The 6,000-nt window shown below is 32.5% G+C and overlaps 1 protein-coding gene across 2 annotated transcripts in view; it reads right to left on the reverse strand.

Annotated features, from left to right (window-relative positions):
- Positions 1–5,075, reverse strand: part of LOC123546130 (uncharacterized) — a 29,588-nt gene extending 24,513 nt beyond the window's left edge. The window contains exon 1 of one of the 2 annotated variants that reach the window (XM_053551258.1): positions 5,010–5,075. The gene's annotated coding sequence lies outside the window, so the exon portion shown is untranslated. The remainder of the gene's footprint in view (positions 1–5,009) is intronic. The other variant, XM_053551259.1, reaches the window with a different exon arrangement.
- Positions 5,076–6,000: the final 925 nt, after the last annotated feature.

Consider the following 6,000-nt stretch of genomic DNA (forward strand, 5'->3'; position numbering starts at 1 on the left):
ACGTCATTGTCATATTTGAAAAATAAAAATCAATAACAAACTTCTTTTGCAATAATGAACACGGGATCAAATTTCTTTTAGAATGACAAACATGGTTGTGTTTGAAAACAGAATACTTGTGCAAAAAGAAACAATTTTGTGCAATTATGCACATGATAATATTTACAGGAAATAAATTCTGAATTAGAAATTCATTGTGCAATGATGCACGTGATCATATTTGAAAGGAAATAATTTTTAATAAGAAATTTCTTGTGAAATAGCGCATGTGATCGAGTTTTTTTTGCACAGTAATATATTTTATTGGAATTACATCTTTTCAGTCAAGGGTTTCTTATGCGGCGATGGGCGTGATTAAGCTTGCCAAAAAGGGTTTTCAGTACTGGTTTCTTGTAAAATGATGCAAGTGATCATTTGTGCAAAGTTCTTGCACAATAGTAATCAAATTTGTTAAGACGAATTTACAGTTACATATTTTCTATCAGTGATTCACAATGATGTTTAATGATGTACGGTTTTCGTGGAAAGACAAGTTTTCGTTTGCAAATTTCTTATGCGGTAGCGGAAATGATCATATTTGTCAATAAAAAAAAAAAAAAGAAAAAAAAAAAAAACGGGTATCAGCCAGTTTTGCATTATCTGCGCATGATATAATAGTGTAGGGAAAGTATGCACAGGAAAGTTCTTGTGAAAGTGTTAGAAACTGGGGAGAAGCAATTCTATGGTGAATGTCTTGTGCAGAGATGCACGTGAAAAACTAAAATTCCTTTGAATATTTTTGTAAAAGGATGTTGCAGGGAGAGCTTTTGGTAACATTTCCTTGTCCAGGATGCACATTATAGAAATTGGAGATTTGAGGCAAAATTTTCAATCACAGGGGTTGGATTGTGCTGAATTCAAGTGGTAAAATTTAAATATCTTGTTGTAGGAGTTGTACAGGGAGACCACAACCACTAATGCTGGTCCCGTGACTGTCAATGACCTCTCCCTTTATACAAAATTTTAATAACTAGATAATACATGCGGCAAGACTGAACTGAAGATTTGCGTGTGTGTGAATATTCATGTTTTTTAGTCAAATGATGAACAACTTCATATTTTTATAGTCAGAATTATAATGATTTCATTCAGTTTTTTTCTTCTGTGTGATGTGAGAAACTTGCTATTTATCTGACAAAATATATGCAGTATACTTAACAGTCAGTATGTATGTTGTAAGGACAGCCTAAGTTACGGGTCCATTGACACTTTTGTTAAATTTTTAGAAGTTCAAATAGAAAACCTTTATTTGAAGAATTTCTGGGATTAACAGTGAATATTTGACATGTTTAAAAAAACCAGCCAGGCTATAAATTTAGTCACGGTACTTCGGTACTTCTGGGCCATCGGCTTAGCATTTGTTTTCATCCAAGGATCTAGAGGGAGCGTTAATGGGAGTTATATTGCTTTGATGTAATCGAAATTATATGGGTGATTTTTATCGAATATCACTTATTAAATAAAACTGATTTTGACTTGCTGTTTTGGTGAAAGGGTTTATTATTTGTGAATCATTATTGATAGTGTTCATTAATGGTGAACCTGTAAACACACAGAATGGAAAAATGAAGTAGTCCAATTCATTGTCAGATGAAAACAAAACAAGGGAAGTCTTATTTGGGACCTTCATTGCGGTGATGATAAGTGTGACCTTGTTTAGAATATATACTGTTGCTGCCATGCTCAATTCAAGTTTTAGCATTGAACTAACTACCGTCAGTTAATATGGTTTACTGTTGTTTCAGGAAATAAACACCCGTTTATCTATCACGGGAACTGAAAAGATTTTGGCTGATTGTAAGAGATTATCACATATTTGATCAAAGATTACGTGACAAGTGATAAACAAATATACATACCGGTACAGAATATATTATTTAATTTTGTACTGTAATTCTGCAAGAGTCTGAAGAGATGAATGACTTAGCCGATAGCAAATGATAACTTATTAAACAGACAATGTTTGCTTATTGTAAGAATGTTACATAATAAATCACAGTACAAGATAGATGAATATCATTCACATACCAGGTGTCTACCATTAATTTACAAATGTGTTGGATCCGCAAAATTAGCACATTTTTGATGTATTGGTAGCTCATACAGTTGTGTATTCAATGAATATATGAGTTTTATGTGGTATGCAACTTGAAGTGGGGCATGCGGTTGCACACTTGATTGTAGGACTTGCTTTTTGTGAGTACTGGATGTATAGGAGGGTCAAGGGAGGGTTGTAATATAGGATGAATGTTGCACTGTCATTGTAAAGGGAATTCACAGTTTTCTTATATCCAATACTATAATATGAGGGGAAAGAGAGGACACTTGAAATAGATTACTATTTCAAGTGCCCTCTATGTGCCCCGATTATGATAAGCCATCTGGTCAGTTGTTTACTGGACATGCATGATGAAGTCAGATGTTATGAGCGTAGCCTAGGTGTAAAGTAGATATCCAGCCTATGTTGAAGTTTTGGATAATTATATATATATTTTTTTTTCTTTAAAAAAAGAAGAAGAAAGAAATAGAAATATGTCAGTGCATGTGTTGATAACACATTGTTATTATGTCTTTCTCCTTTCCCTCTAACATTTTAAGACAGCTCACAGTTTTCTTGTATCCAATACTATAATATGAGGGGAAAGAGAGGACACTTGAAATAGTTTACTATTCTTAAGGTAGTTCTGCACGTTTGGATCAAAATTTTTTCTACAATGTAGAATTTGATTAAACTCCAGTTTTTGAAATTTCAGAATATTCCTAGAAAATTCAGCAAATAAAAAAGGTAGGGTCGTGTGCTTGACTGATTTGAAAAAATTTGGACCTCACGCTATTTTTCATAATGGGAGTCTATGGGAAAATCATAACTTTCATAACATTTTAGCGAATAGAATTTTTTCTACAATGTAGATTTTGATGAAACTTCTTACAATTGTAAATAAACTCATGGCCTATAATTTGGTGAAATAAAATGTATAGGTCCGTGTGCTTAGTCCATAATTAAAGGGAACCGGACATTTCACGTTAATTTTAAGACATTTTTTTTTTAATTTTTAACGTGCCGTATGTTTTAATATCACATTTTGACTTTAGAAATATAGCAATAGTGCCATTATAACAAATTCACTCACAGGTTTCGATTAAATCATAAACTGATTTTCATTTCCGTACGCCGAATCCAGGATTTATTCTCCGTTTTCCGGAAAAATGACATTACGCCATCACTTGCGGTTTTTCAAACGTGCAGAACTACCTTAAGAAATAAACGTACAAACTAATTGGTAGTCGTTATCAGAATCACAGCTTGAAGTATGACAACAATTACTAACAAGATGTAGATTTCTAAAAAGGCATTGCTGTGCTTCAAATCCAGCATTTTTAAACAGATGTTTTTACGGTACACCAAGCGTATAATAACAATATGCATACAATTGTTCTTATAAACACTAAACGTATGACAGAGGACAGCCTTATCATATCAATCTTCCTCGCTGGGTACATATACAAGGAGATGATTGTAATTCTGCATTATCGTCAATGGATTTATATCAGGTATATCAAAAATCTGTCATACAATTTTATGATAATGTTAATATCCTCCATACATGTATGTGTATATATTATCTAACAGTTAACTACGCAATATCTTCGCTTTGATACTAAGTAGCGTTATCAAAATTAAAACAAACAAAAACACAGACTTCATCAGATTTGGTCATTATCAAAAATGTTCTCATTATTTTAGTAATTTGTTTTGATACATTATGAGAAAATAAATAAAATGTAGGTAATAAGGGGTAAAATGCAGCAGTAATTAGTTTAATATTCGATGTTCGTCTGTCGATATGTTTTAATGTAACAAAATGGTATTCGACCAAATTTACATAGACTATTAGTCAAGTTTTAGTCTCAAACCTTATGTCCAAGTTTTTTTTGCATATTTGCGCATGCAGCTGTGTTACATGTCTAACGGAAGACGGCGGGACGAAAACACGAAAACTTGACAAAATTATGTATTTGTCGTGTTTTCGTTTTGGCGGGGCATAAACACGAAAAGTCGACAAATAAGGAAATCGTGTCATGGGAAATATGTCGAGTTTTCGTGCTTTCATGTTGTCGTGTTTTCACGTCGCAAACACGCCAACACGACATGTCAGAAATCAGCTACCATTATAGTTCACCCTAAATTCTGTCCTGACATAATGCTATGATAATAGTAATTCAATATGCTTCCAGAAAGAAGGGGACCTTCCGGTCTGTCCTCTTTTTTTTTTTGCCAAAATACGGGGTTTTCACCGGTGAAAATCACAGCAAAAATATGAGAAATCACAAACAATAGCAACAGAAAATGAAGCAGATTTTACTACAAAAATATTTTTTTTTATTATTAATGCTATCGCTGTTCACTATGGATATATCGAGTGAATGTTTATCACTTTCTATGCAAGACTGTTTATTTGAGTTTTATGTGATAAAAATGTCGCATCGGTAAATGTTTTTTTCTGTCGTAGATCACATGATATTGGACAGCTATAAAGTTCATTCTCTATAATATTATCACACATGACCCGTAGGTCGGGCTTAAAAGAGTCACATTTCAATGTATATGTCACATAAGAAGTCATTTACATTTTGCGATTTCCTTTTGTACAAGTACCGAATTAGGTAGCTTGAACTCATAAGGACAATAGCTCAAAGGAACTATAACACATTTTATAACATTTACTACTTTGATCTATGTAAGTATTTCTTTCAGTATTCTGGTAACAATTTCTAGTTTGTCCGCTACCTCGGACAAATGGCCTTACCTGTTGAAATGACTATAATATATACCATTATCTTCCACTTACTATATAAAAACAGATCTAAAATCAATTGAAAGTCAACGATATATTTCGCTGGGTCATTCAAACATTATTCTTACAAATATGTAACGGTAAGAAAAATTAACGAAAAGAAAAGACACTTACCTTAGGTTGAAAACAAAAAATGCAATTTAACCTACTGTAAACGTGTTAGGAAGGTTGTCGATTAAGATGCAATAAACAATTTGATATCTTATCGACCGGACTATGATTCCGATATAAATGTTATAAACTAGGACTAAGAACAGGAGTATCACTATTTTCTTACATTAGATTCCACATTTATTCGTTTTATTGCTATAAATGAATGCAGGAAAAAAGGAAACCTAAGTTGTAAGTATAATTTTTTCCGTACTACGTAATATTGCTTAGAGAAAAAAAACTTGTAGATTAATGTTTTTATGATTAACAACTTACTGTTTATGAACAGCTTATCTATGATCGTAGATTATTGCTTTTATGATGAACATCATATCATTTATTTACAGTACTTTTCTAGTTTTTCTTGATCAGACCATATAATTCATTTAAAGTTCTCTTGATTTTCCTTGAAATGATAAGCTTATTTTAGAAAATATAGTAAATCCATTTATTATATACCTATATAAATTCTGTAAAAGATTTTGCTTGTATTTGGCAAACAAATATGAACATGCTTAAAAAATCCGTGCTGTACCTTTTATGCATTGTATGCTGCCGGACTACTTTCATTGATATGCATGACCTGACACAGTTCTATGAAAAGCACACAGAAAAAAATGCGCTAAGATCTATTTTATTATCGATAAACATTGAAAATTTCGTTCAATAACAAAATAACAAACAAAAAGGTGGAGGTATGTAATAAAAGGGTCATTAAAACAGTAGCTAGATCTTCGATTTTGTATTCGACCCTCGTGGATTTTGCAAGGTCGGATGACACTCGCCGCTTGTGCGCCTCGTGAGACCCGACTTGGCAAAAGTATCCCAGATCTAGCTACTACTATAATAACCCTATTGTATCACAAAAATGCTAATATTGACCCTTTAGATCTCATTTGTAGTCACTTTCATTCGTTTGAACACAATTACATGATTCAGTGATAACACATTAGAC

This window comes from Mercenaria mercenaria, chromosome 9 (assembly GCF_021730395.1).
Source record: "Mercenaria mercenaria strain notata chromosome 9, MADL_Memer_1, whole genome shotgun sequence".
Lineage (NCBI taxonomy): Eukaryota > Metazoa > Mollusca > Bivalvia > Venerida > Veneridae > Mercenaria > Mercenaria mercenaria.